At 39.7% G+C, this 14,402-nt stretch overlaps 1 pseudogene; it reads right to left on the reverse strand.

Moving 5' to 3' along the window:
• Positions 1-12,190: 12,190 nt before the first annotated feature.
• LOC129890863 (5S ribosomal RNA) lies at positions 12,191-12,310 on the reverse strand (annotated as a pseudogene).
• Between the last annotated feature and the right edge of the window lie 2,092 nt (positions 12,311-14,402).

The following is a 14,402-nucleotide window of genomic DNA, read 5'->3' on the forward strand; positions in this document are numbered from 1 at the left end:
TATGTTTCGTTGCTTCAGTTGCCAGCAGGTTAAGGCTGAGCAATTGAGTCTTGGTGGCAAGCTTCAGAGATTACCCATTCTTAAGTGGAAATGAGAGGGGATCACTATGTATTTCATTGTGGGGTTGCCTCCCACTTCCTGCGGTCATAATAGCATTTAGGTCATCGTGGATCAATTGACCTAGTTAGGACACTTCTTTCCTATTCATTCTTCCTACAGTGCTGAGAGGTTAGCCTGTATCTATATTCGGGAGGTGGTTTGTCTTCATGGTGTGCCTGTTTCTATCATCTTAGACCGGGGCTCAAAGTTCACATCTAGCTTTTGGAGGACTTTTCAGGAAGAGTTGGGTACCTGTGTTGACCTTTGAACACTTTTCCATCATAAAATGATGGTCAGTCAGATCGTACCATATAGGTTCTCGAGGCCATGTTGCAGGCTTGTGTTATTGATTTTGGGGGTCAATAGGATCAGTTTTTTACCTTGGCGGAGTTTACGTAAAATAATAGTTTCCACTTTAGTAATCAAAGTCCCCATTTAACGCCTTATATGGTAGGCCTAGTCTATCTCCAGTGGTTGGTTTGAGTCCACAGATCCCAGGCCGCTCAATACAGAATTCATAAAAGAGGCCTTAAATCATGTGAGGGTGATTCCGAATTGGCTCAGGACACCTAAGAGTAACCATCATAGCTATACAGATCGTAGGCGTCGACCATTGAGGTTTGTCATTGATGACAAAGTAATCCTCCACGTAACTCCCATGAAGGGCATGATAAGATGTTGGAGGCAGGGCAAGCTTAGCCCCAGGTATATTGTCCCTTTAGAAATATTGAGGACAATTGGCAAAGATGCATATGAGTTAGCTTTTCCCCAGAACTTTTCATCTATTCATCCAGTTTTCTTATTTTAATGCTACACCGGTATGTTCCAAATGAGTTCCATGTGCTTCAGTATAAAATGGTTAACTTGGATGATCGTTTGAGGTATATTGAGGAGCCAATTGCTATTTGGGTCGAAGATGTCAGGCAGTTGCATTCCAGAGCCATTCCTATGTTTAAGGCCCATTGGAGGCATCGTCCAGTCGAAGGAGGTTACCTAGGAGACGGAGCATGATATGCTGGAATAATTCCCCAGCTTATTTGAACCTTCAGGTACTTCTTGACTCTTACTTTCGTAGAAGTAAGTTCTTTTAGTAGTGGATGTTGTAATGACCCTCTAGGTCATTTTTGAATTTAAGCATTCATTCTATCATTTAGAGCATTCCTATAGCGATCCCAAGTCATTTATGACTTGTTGGCACTGACTGCTCGGTCGCCTAGTCATTCATTTGGGTTTTAGGCCTATTTTCTTATTCTGAAGCTTTTAAAACTTATAAAGTTGATTTCGATTGTAGCTTCAAGAAAATGACCTCACAATGGAATTTCGACGATTCCATCAATTGTGAAATGACCAAATTAGGCTCGTAGCATGGTTGGCATGAGTACCGACGCAATCGGTACGCGTTTAGGACTATTTAGTGCTTTTGCCTTTGAAATTAGGTCTATAGTTAATTTTGGTCAACATTCTTAGAAAACGCAATTAGATGAACATTTTGACAGCGTAGTTAGCTGGAAAATACACTCGGATGGGCTCAAAATGACACTAGGTGTGGAACCCACTTTTCATTAAAATGACCTCATATGGAAATTTTTGAATGCGTCATTGAGTTTGTAATGTCGAATTTAGTGGGGTAGCATATCTCGAGTACCCCATTGGAGGACTTAGCATACTAAGATCATTTTCTCCATCGCTAAAGTGACCCCTAGTCTCTAAAGTGAGTGCCGCTAGAGCAGTCAGGAGCTCGCTAAAGCGACCAACCCACTTGGGCAGGTGTCACATCAGAGATGGACCTAACGCTGAAGCAACTAGTTGCTTAAGAGACCAGGTGTCGCTAAAGCAATCCCCGCCTTTTTGGTGGGTGTCACTTAAGTGATCACTGAGGGGTCGCTAAAGCGACATCGAAGGGTCATTCTTAAGACCCAATTTCTAGATTCCTCTCCAATTTCAAATTTCGTTTTCTCCTTCAATTCTTTGGCCATTTTAGGCGATTCAAAAAGCTAAATTGTTTAGATTTTCGAGGGAAACCCAGTGGTATGTTCAAAATTAGGAGTTGAGGCTTTCTTTGAGGTAAAATTCCCTTTTTCCCCTGCAATTCTAAGTTCTTAGGCCTAGAAGTTGATCATTTATGCATGTTAGGAAAGTCAATTCCATGAGTTACAAAGCGGGTCCCATAATTCCAATTTTTGATTCCAAAATTGGGCTATCTCCGAATTTGATAATTTTAGTGTCATAATAACCGTATTAACATTATTACTCTATATTTGATAGCATGGCAGCATTCGAAGGCCACTTAGAAGGGAAAGACTCTAGTTTTTGTAGTGTTAGAGCGCACACGGTCGGCCTATAAGTAGGCTACAATTTTCCCCTCATGAGACTAAGCATGTTAGGGAAATTGTATATTGAATTATATGAGTTGGAGGGGTTGGGGTGTCGAGCATGCTAAATTCCTAGAATTCATGTCCTAGGCACTATTTTGGGAAATTATTAGACTTTTTAAGCATGATTTGTTGTTATTGTCGATCATCCACGCCTTGTGTTGTATGCTTTGCTTGTGGTTATATATTTGGAAGCATGTTGGACCTTATTCTAGGCCTAGAATAGTGATTGCCTTAGACTTGCATTGTGGTGTTGTTGGGCCTTAGAACTTCTTCGATGTAGTTTCGAGTGGTTAGTTCCCTATAGACTGATATAGAAGACTTGAGTCTGATAGTCTAAGCTTTTGTTAGGCAGTAACATAGCTTGTGACCTCACCTCCATAATGCCCTAGTCTCTTAACAATCCTGTATTTCTTGGTTCTGGATTGTGGAAATATCCTTGACGATTCTTGTTGTATATGGTTCGAGCTTGTCATGACCCAAAAACTGAGGTCATGATGGAACACATCCCAAAAACCTACCTGATGTGTAAGCCTAAAAGTATAACTCAAACGAGACTCCCAAAGGGAAAGTCATGCCATGATTTAAATAAAAAGAAAGACAATGAAGAAATTATCCCAAAAACCTGGTGTCATAAGTATAAAGAGCATCTAATCCAAGGTTCAAGTCTAAAGATACAACATAAGTCTCTGAATGATACAAAAGACTGAGAAATAAAGATAGACTAGTGATGATCCAAATTCTGGGACCTCACCACTAATCTGAGAATACACAATCCGCTAGAATATCAACTACCACGTGAGGTACCCTGACTAGTATCTGCATAAAAAAGGGACACAAAAGTAGGGGTGAGTACAATTCACATGTACTCAGTAGGTTTTAGCCGACTCAGTATAAGGAATTAATCAAATCTATGAAATAAACTAAGGAACGCTTCCACCTATTTACAGAAAAGTCCCACTTCGGTATCGGTGCCGCCAGTTTATATATATAATGGCGCGAGTAAAGTAAGCCCATAATAACAACTCATAATCACAATTAACCAGATAATTCAAGCAACATACATATTAATGCAATGCAATGCAATATGATGATTCAATGATGTGGTGGTACAGTGGAGTCAAGACTATCGCACAGTCTGTCGTATACACCTGCCAAGTTGTGCTACCATGCAGGACCTATGGGGGTCTCGCAGACCATATCACTCAATCACAGTATCTCATTATCCTTGCCACCTCCTCGTGTTCAAGGGATCACAATCCATCCACTACCCTGCATAAAACTGACTCAGTCAGGGACTTAAGATACAAAGGTTTAAAGGTGTTTCATTTTCTTTCTCAAAAAGAATTTCCATATTTCTCAACTTCCCATGTTTCATGATATGATGAATGAGGATGAATGTATCAAAACACATATGGCATGGAAGTAATATTCAACTCACATGTGGTACAGGGTTTAAAGTTCTCAAAACTTAACCTACACATGATATTCACCCTCAATAAATAGTAATGGGAAGGAAATACTTCCATTTAAATATTCACCCCTTTCTCAACAATATTTCAATACTCAAACATGCTCAAAAGCCCCAACTCAATCTCTCAGGCATGCATCACAAGTCAAATAATATATTCAAGCCTCTCTCTTAGGAAAATTATGAATCACATGCTCTTAAAGCAAATATAATAATAAATAAGGCCACCATACGGGCTATGTAATATAAATAAACCCCCACAAAGCAACATATTAATAAATAAGCCCCCACACGGGCATCACAATATATATAACATTCTTAACTCATACTACAACCCCATCCTCAAGTCTATAACATATGAATGACTAATTACCCCATCTCAATCTCAAAAAAGGATAGCCAAACCTACCTCAATTGCGGAAACCGCACCCGAATACCTCTACTAGACAAGCAACTCTTGAATTCAATGCCCAAAATGATAGCCCACTATCAATAATGAAACATACACATCACAAGGAGTCCAATGACACCCAAATTGATAGGTTCCGAAACCAGGGGGTAAGATGGTCCAAAAATTAATTTTTCCAAAAAGGGTCAAATATGAAAATTTATTGGACAATCACATTCTACTAGTAATGAGGAACTCATCATTGGAAAATCCATAAAAATAGAGCTCAAAACGAGTTAGAAATCGCCATTGTCCTTAAATTCAGATTAGGGAAGAAAGAATGATTTTGGGGGTTTGAAACTAAAATTTAGGAGTTAAAATCGTCAAATACTTAATGAAAAAGGAAGATTTTAGGTCAAAAAATCACTTACCAACACTTTGCCTCAAAAATCTCTTCTGAAATCGCCTCAAAAAGTTCAAGAACTCAAATAAATGGTGAAAAATATTGAAATGGGAAGAAAGGGGCATTTTCTGCCCAAAAAGTGATTGTTCATGCGTGTTACTGTTCACGCGTATTGACCGCATGTTGACCGCACATTGACTGCGGTCAACTTATACCACCACCCTTCAAAAACATATTTTTGACCCTCAAAACTCATTCAAAACTCTATAAATATGAATCAATAGTGCAAATTGATTTGAAAACACGTTACGGAGCCAATTGAACTAGAAAAATCAGTACCCGACACTCGAAACCCAATTTGTTGACCAAAGTCAAACTTAGCCCATAAAAATTGAACTTTTCAACTCAAGACCTCAAATCCATGTATTAACCCCAAATGTGATTCCGACAACTCTCCTAGACCAATTTCCGTATTCTGAAGCTGATGGAACTAACAAACCCTATTCTGAGACCCGTAGCTCTAGTTGGCACCAAAAATTACTTTTTAACACTTAAAGCTTATAAAAACTCAAAAACTCACACAATTCACAGCCTATTAACATTTTACCAAAACCAATAACACAAACCGATCAAATAACACTCAAGGGCACTAAAGATAGGGTAAAATGGTAATTTTGCACAAATTTTCAAAAATGACCCTTAACATCATTATAATATCCACCACTAAAAAGGATATTCATCCTTGAACATAAGATAAAATAAATTACCTGTGGTCTTAAAAAGTTGAGGGTACCGAGTCTGCATATCAGACTCTAACTCCCAAATCGCCTCATCAGCAAGCCGATACTGCCACTGTATCTTGACCGAAGCGACCTCCTTGGTCATGAGTCTACGAAGCTGCCTATCTAGGATAACTGTCGGCTTCTCCTCATAAGTAAAATTCGGACTCAACTCTACCGCATCATAAGAAATCACATGAGACTCATCCGGCATGAAGTTTCGAAGCATAGAAATATAAAACACTAGATGGATAGCTGATAATATAGGGGGTAAGGCCAACTCATACGCCACTCCACCTACTCTCCTCAAGATTTCAAATAGGACAAAAAACCTCAGGCTAAGCTTTTTCTTTTTCCCGAACCTCATGACAACCTTCGTGGGCGATATTTTAAGCCACACACAATCACCCACCATGAACTTTAAGGGACGAACCCTCTTGTCAACATAACTCTTCTAATGACTCTGAGCTGTCAATAGTCAACCCTCAATCAAACATACCTGCTCTATAGCATCACTAACTAAGTTAGTATCTAATGCATCAACTACAATAGAATCCAACCATCCAATGGGTGATCGGCACCTATGACCATACAATGCCTCAAATAGTGCCATCTAAATACTGGAGTGATAACTATTATTATAGGCAAACTATGCTAAGGGAAAGTGTTGAATCGGGCACCAAAATCAATCACTCATTCCCTAAGAATATCCTTCAACACCTGATTAGTCCGCTCGGACTGACCACTAGTTTGGGGATGAAATGCTGAACTCATCTCTAGATGTATACCCAAATCACGCTGTAATTGTTACACCCCATATCTTTGAAGTCGGAAGGTCTCTTAAGTTACTTAGAAGCTAGTATGTGAGACACTTAAGTTACAACACTATCAAATGGCTCTAAGGAAGGGAGAATGTGATACCACATACTAGAGAAGGTTGGAGATGAAATCATAAGAGTCCGGAAGGAATTGGAGGCCAAGTAATGGGTCGTAGGACTCGATTTATCTACGTAAGCTACTAACTTGGAAGTCTTACACACTTAAGCTATTGGAGTACATACCAAGCTTGGGTAGCATGGGTTACATAGGCTATTAGAATAAGACGAGATTACAAACCTACGAGAGGGAGCAAAGACTAGTTTCCGAACTTACGAAAGTGAAGCAAGCAGGTGACAAGCAAGCAGGTGACAAGCAGGCAGGTGACTCACCTACTTGGGATGGACCCCACGCTGCCACATGGCAGTTTTGTGTTGGAAGCTTGGATGAGGTGTCACCCTAGGAGGCTGCCACGTGTCACCCTAGGGGAATGCCATGTGTACCTCCTAAAGAGGTGTATATATACATGTTGGCTGACTCTTTAACTTATTTTCCATCCAAAAACATCAGCCAAATGAGAGGAAAAACGTGAAGAACCAAAAGGAACAAGGCAGCAACGTTTTTGAAGAATTAAAGGTGAGTTCTTCGATTTTTCCTCCGTGAATTAATTAGCTACGGTGTTCCTCAAGCACATGGAGATGTATATATGTATATATATGTATATGATGATTACTAAGGCATCGTTTCTTTAACCTTACGTTTAGAAACTTGAAAGAAAGTTGAAGGAAAAAATATTAAGAACTAATTAACTAACCCGTTTTTGGAAGGGACTGTTGTTGGTAATATTGGTATAACTTCTTGTTTACAGATTCGTTTCGAATGATTTAATATTTTTTCGAAAGATATTTCATGGGTGTATAACTTTCATTTAGACTCCAAAATCCAGTTTTACTTGTAGAAGCTCGAAAAAGTGTGATGAAGTGTAGAGGAGGTACTGCCCAGATTTGGTTTTGGAAATCCTACACGGACAGCTGTGAGTATTTTGGTCATATCTTTTTGTAAAAAATTGATGTAGGGATGATTCGAAATTTTTTGCTACCCTAAGACACATGCCTATAACTTTCATGAAGGACATAAATCCTGTTTCCCTCCATTACCCCTTCGAAACGAAGGGATAAGGTAAAATAGTAAGCTGTCCAGATTTCACATTTTGGATAGTTTTGGCGAGTTTGACAAGTTTAACGTAAGGTAAGGCCTTTCCTTTTAAATTGGATTTTATGGTATTGTTATATGGTTTATTACACCCCTTGTATTCTGCTGGAAGTTTAAGAATGTCGTAGAAATACTCGACGTTCGAAATAAACTAAATTGGAGTCGCTAGAAGTGAATTGTCATCGTAATAAAGTGTCGTTCTTGTGAGTTGCTGCTGCAGGGGTGTGGCTTGTTGTTGCAGGGCCTTAATATGTCCTAATGTGGGTTAGGGTGCTGCTGTTCAAAGCCACATGACCCCTCGTTACGTATAACTAAAGGCGTCACAAAATAAAGGCTAGACGCCCTATTTTGATATCGTATTTTTGAATAAGTCGTTTGGAGTTTATGTTGTATATTATTGGTATGAATTGCTGCAGGTTGTTGTTGTTGGTTGTCTGTAGGTCTTAGGGACCTAATCGTAAATTTGGATAGGGCACATTACAGGGGAGGTGCTGCCCAATTTTCGTCGACGCCTTAGCGAATAACAAAACTAGTCGGGGAAACGACTAAGGAAATAGATTCCATTGATACTAAGGTGTAACCTAAGATGCTGGAAAGTTAAGAGGGGTTGATATTTATATTACTTTCATGTTGAATAGGTTCAAAGGACGGCGAGGCAAGCAGGATAAGGAATAATTCAGACAAGGTATGTAAAGCTTTCTCTTGGCATGTTTTGTTATAAGCACGTACAGTATCTTTCTTTCCTTTTGGCAAGTTTTAGACTTAAGTAAATTGTATATGAAGTGCGGGGATAATTCCATTCTCAGAATTCCGAGTACGCCTCATAACCCCTATCCCCTGTTCAGTATTAGAGTTCTTGTGAAGATTAAGTATTGCCTAGTAGGGCTTCTATGTGTCAGAATGTAATGTATGGAAAGCTATCTCTCATTTTCATTAAGATGCATTTGATACGAAAATGAGGTTACAATGCCATAGTGGTTCACCGAGCCCCGTGAAGGGCCGGGTACGAAATGGGTATATGAAGATCACCTAAAGGAAAGTACAGACTATATAGAGCTTATTCTCTTTCTTCTTGTGGGGCATGTCCTTGTCTTAGTTGTAAGTTGAATCTGATCTGAACTCCGAGGAAACTCCATTCTTAAACATCTCTTAATTACTTCTGAATATTAAACTCTTATAGTAGTTGAACTACTTTCCCTGGAAACTTTTATACGTTAAAGAGGTAACAAATGTACAGGCTCCAAGTCTTACAGACTATATGTTAACAATTGTTTCTGGTTCCATAAGCGATTTGGCTTTACTTTAGTACATGTCTGGAGCCCCGAGATTATAATTGATATTGCCCATAATGGCATTTAGAAGTCACTTGAGATGACTACACTACTACTCGAGTCCTCCGACAAAATTTTAATCTTCTTATACGGTTAAGTCTCTAATAATGATTGAAATTGCATATAGTTACTCACTACTCTACTCGTGTATATTGTAACACTTCTTTCCCTGAGTCCCGGGCCAAGATATGTTCTCTTGCACAGTTCACTGCATTATTCCCTGAGTCCCTCAATAGAGAGCCAGGATACGTGTATAGATATATGATGATGTGTTGTAATAAGGTGGTGATGGCACTAGGGCCATGATGGTTTTACAGAGGTGATTCACCGGACCCCCGAAAGGGATGGCTATATGATATGACTAGAACATGCATGTTTTTGTAATTCACAAAGTACAGGTACAGGTTTCTGAATTGATATCTTATCCCCTGTTTCTCTATCTCAGATATGTTTCCAGTTGTATTATATTATGTTTCACATACTCAGTACATATATCATACTGACCCCCTTTCTCGGGGGGCTGCGTTAATGCCCGCAGGTATAGATACAGATTTTAGGAGTCCGTCAGCTTAGGATTCCATGCAGCCTAGTTGGAAGAGTCTCCATTGTATCGGGGCCTAGTTTTTGATATTGTCCACAGATGTATAAAAATTATTTCATCCATTCAGGGGTACGGCGGGGGCCCTGTCCCGCCATATGTTGTCATTTATATGTTTAGAGGTCTGCAGACATGTATATATGGGTTGTGTATGTCAGTTTGATTTAGCTGGGTCTACATGATATATGATGTATGTTGTTATGTTATGGCAGCCTTGTCGGCTTGCGTGCCCTGTCATGTTGTGATACAAACGAAAAAGGCTACAGTTTATGAAAATATTATCGCCCAGTGAGGCTCTGTTACATGATATTATCTTATTTATGATTCAATATGACCTCAGCTAATAGATATGTGTACAGGGGGTCCAGGTCGGACCCCAGTCGCGGCCTATGGGGTTGGGTTGTGACAGAAGTTGTATCAAAGCAGTTCGTCCTCGGATTGTCTATAGACCGTGTCTAGTAGAGTCTTGTTTATCGGTGTGTTGCGCGCCACATCTATAAACAGGAGGCTACAGGATATTTAGGATGTTACCTTTCTTCTACATCTGAGATCGTGCTATAGATCCGAGTCATAGGAAAATTCCTTATACTAACCTTGGATCTTAACAGAGGGAGGACACCAACAAAAGGAGGTAATTGACAACATGGGACATCACTAAGCACGCAGGTAAGTAAAGTGAAGGCATGGAAGATATCCGTTTGGTAAGGTAGTGAAGTATTATTTGAAATGTAAAGCTGAAACCTGAAGGGAAAGCAGTCAGGAAATGCAATAGATGCAGTTTGAAGTTGGACATATGAGGTAAGTCCAGTATTTTTATAATATTGTTGACATTGAAAGCCCTGTATGGCTGTGACATGAATATATATATGTGTTGGACCTATGAGGCATTGTTGGTATTTTCTGCATGCAGGTTTGGGATAAGTAAGAAATATAGAGGAAACTCTATCGAAATTTTCCCAGGACAAGAACAGGGAGTGAAACATAGATTTTTGAGATTTTTGAGGAGTTGATACCAAGTACCCCTACTGTGTTCGACTAAAGCTGTAAGAGGTACCCTTTAGGTGGTCGATAAGGGGCACCCTTTTCACTTGAAGAATTTTATTTCGGAGGAACAAAGGCTTATTTAAGTAGTAAAGTTCAGATTACGGTATCTCCAGCCGTATTTGTATTGTAGGAATATACACAGAGGGCTCAGAATGAAGGATAAGATGTCCCGCGAATGAGTTTCACTCTTTTGAAAAAAATACCAAGCCCTCAACTCCTAATTGTAAATTAGATGAGTTGTTCATAACTCGAGGATAAACTCAGAAGGAGACCAAGTAGGTCAAGTACTAAGAAAAGTATTGTGATGTTTAAGAGGTTCTGATTTCTTCCAATAATGGTTGGAAAATGATGTATGATAATAGTTTATAATTTGCCACCGACTAATTGGGGAAAGAATTTCTAATAGAAGCACCTCAAGAAGATGTCAGGAACCAAATATATATACGAGTTAAAAGGGGGATATATAAGTATGAACTGAACAGTGTGATACGAGTATGCAGGGATAAATTGGAACCACTAGTAAGACGCACTTAGTATGCGTTGCCTAAGTTAAAGGCCTGCATTGAGAACGCAGTAAGATCATGGGGCTTAAGATACAAAGAAATGACGCGTGTACACAACGTCGCCCCAAAAATAGTGGAATCCTTAAGGGATGAGGATGGAAAACTTAAGGAACAAATGACGTAACTTCTATTTTCCCCAAGAAGCAAAGGATATAGGTTGGGACAAAACCACTACTTCGAGAAAACCTAGAATAGTTATCGTCAGAATACTAGCACTGCCTAGTTGGGATTGGGACAACTACAGGTACTAAGTAATTCTTGGAAAAATAAAAAGTAGAAGGTGGCCTTGGACGAGTTGTTCCCTGGGTCACATTGTTCAAGTACTGATTAGTAGATAAGACATCACATTAGATATGGAAAGGTTCTCGTCGCTTCGTAATTTAATCATGACTCCGTACGTGGATAGTCAGATTATAAACATGCAGATAAACGAAGACATGATGCGGTACCAAAAAGATTGGTGAAAGGAATTGGACAAAAATTTAGACTGGACATAGAGACGTAGAACAAAGTACAAACAGAGGAAAGTGCGGGTACCCCCTAAAGGGGGGAAGTTAATGAGAAAATGGCAAAGGTAGGAGGAGGCAATTGATATAGCAATAAATGTGAGATAGACGTCTAAACTTCGATAAGATATCTTGCTAAACCAAGTTGGAAAGGTCCGGAAGTTACCAATAATTGGATGGAAGACGGAATGCTACATAAGGTAGCGTTAAGAAGTTTGTGTCGAGACCCTGAACAACATAACACTAGAAGGCGGCTACGTATAAAAATAGAAGAATGTACCAATGAAAAGATATCGAATAATTCAAGAGACACTACAAAGGATAATGACAGTTTGCTAGACCAAAAGCCAAAATATTGGTTATAGAGTTAGTCGCAAATAATGTTGCGATAGATAAATAACCAAAGAAAAAGGAATAAAAAGCCTCCTGTGGTAGAAAATAAGGAGAACACAAAGGGAATAAAGGATCATGGAGCTAAAGGTCTACGTCGATACTAGATGCAAGATAATAGACGAAAGGACAGGGCAAAACATAAAGACTCGCGAGACAACGCTGAGGTAAATCTGGAGCTAAGTTGAGTGCCCGCACCTCGTGGAAAAGGTTACAATGAAACGCGACACGAATACTTCCCATGGAGGTCACCCATCCCAATATTACTCTCGCCCCAGCACGCTTAACTTCAAAATTCTGATGGAACTTAATGTGTTAGTGCTGGTGTGATCGCGCGAGATGGAGGAATCTGAACTAGTGACGGAGAAACGATATGAGATTATGTACCCATAGTATTATAAGATACGTTAAGGAAATTGTAACAAGAGCTTAAGCAAAACAAGAAGGATTAGCTAATTGCTAATTGACGATGCACTCGAATGCCACAACTCGTCAACATAGAGCTAGTTAATGAGAGGAAAACCGCAGAATGGCTATATGGGCCAGTGGGCGAGGGAATTTTGACACCACTTAGTAGCCAACTCTGAGGGAGAAAAAGTAGGACCCAAAAGATCGAACGCCAGTTAAAGTTCTGAAAGGAGTCGAGAAGGACTATACGAGGCTAACGTTTCCCAGATTATCAACGTCATTATGAACCTATTTTGTACTCTGTAAGAGTAGGGTGCTATATGGGTTATTATGAGTAGGCTAACGAATCAGCTTATTTGCTTCCAAGCAAGACCACCTATGCCGCTAGAACTAGGTGAAGTTATATGACAAGGAAGTAGTAAGGTTCTGTAAGGTTTCCTCATCTAATAGCCCATATAAAGGGACTTCAATTATAATTAACGCCTTGAGATCAGTCAAAGAAGAGATCAGGAGCACAGACATGTCTTATTACCGCATTCCTCCCTCGAGCTACTAAACAGACTGAGCGCACTATTAGACGCTAGAAGATATGTCACAAGCCGGGAGACTAACTTCAAAGGTAGCCAAAATGATTATCCCTCACTTATCAAGTTGCCTACAATAATAATTACTACTCCAGTATTCCAATGGCCCCGACATAATTAAGCAAGCTATTGACTAAAAGCCCAGAGTCGGCAAGAATGATATACAGATAATCGACATCGACATACAGAGTTCAAGTTGATGATTGAATGTTCATCATAGGGTCACCTAGAAAAGGAAATTGACCCAAAATATGTCAGACGGTATCAAGTTACTCATAAGGTGGGCAACATGGCTGGTAAGTTCAGCTTACCACCTTATTTGAAAACTATATGCCCAGTCCCTCAGATAGAAATGCTTTGCAAGGATACTGACGAACCACCCAGAGTATATTCCATAAATGAGGTCCAGGAGATGGAATCCTGTGAGGAAAAAAAAACTACCGCCATCCTAGATCGGCGAACTAAAAGATTGTAGAATAAAGACGTACCTCCTGTCATGTTACGGTGGAAAAACCAAAACCAGAAAGAGGATGATTGGGGAACTGAAGAGAAAATAAAATACAAGTATTCGCACCTGTCACCGATGTCTACAGGTAACTCCAACTCTTGAGCACTCGTATGTTAATAATATAGATGGGAATGTATGTGATAGCATAAAGGAAAGGAACCCCTCTATAATTTATATAAAGTCTTAAAGGAAGTTGCATTTAACATTCGGGGACGAATGTTCTAAAGGGGGAAAGGATGTTACACCCCACATCTTTGAACTCGGAAGGTCCCTTAAGTTACTTAGAAGCTAGTATGTGAGCCACTTAAGTTACGACACTATCAAACGGCTCTAAGGAAGGGAGAATGTGATACCACATACTAGAGAAGGTTGGAGATGAAATCATAAGAGTCCGGAAGGAATTGGAGGCCAAGTAATGGGTCGTAGGACTCAATTTATCTACGTAAGCTACTAACTTGGAAGTCTTACACACTTAAGCTATTGGAGTACGTACCAAGCTTGGGTAGCATGGGTTACATAGGCTATTAGAATAAGATGAGATTACGAACCTACGAGAAGGAGCAAAGACTAGTTTCCGAACTTACGAAAGTGAAGCAAGCAGGTGACAAGCAAGCAGGTGACAAGCAGGCAGGTGACTCACCTACTTGGGATGGACCCCACGCTGCCACATGGCAGTTTTATGTTGGAAGCTTAGATGAGGTGTCACCCTAGGAGGCTGCCACGTATCACCCTAGGGGGATGCCACGTGTCACCTCATAAGGAGGTGTATATATACATGTTGGCTGACTCTTTAACTTATTTTCCATCCAAAAACATCAGCCAAATGAGAGGAAAAACGTGAAGAACCAAAAGGAACAAGGCAGCAACATTTTTGAAGAATTAAAGGTGAGTTCTTCAATTTTTCCTCCGTGAATTAATTAGCTACAGTGT

The sequence above is a fragment of the Solanum dulcamara genome, chromosome 5 (genome assembly GCF_947179165.1).
Source record: "Solanum dulcamara chromosome 5, daSolDulc1.2, whole genome shotgun sequence".
NCBI classification, from domain to species: domain Eukaryota; kingdom Viridiplantae; phylum Streptophyta; class Magnoliopsida; order Solanales; family Solanaceae; genus Solanum; species Solanum dulcamara.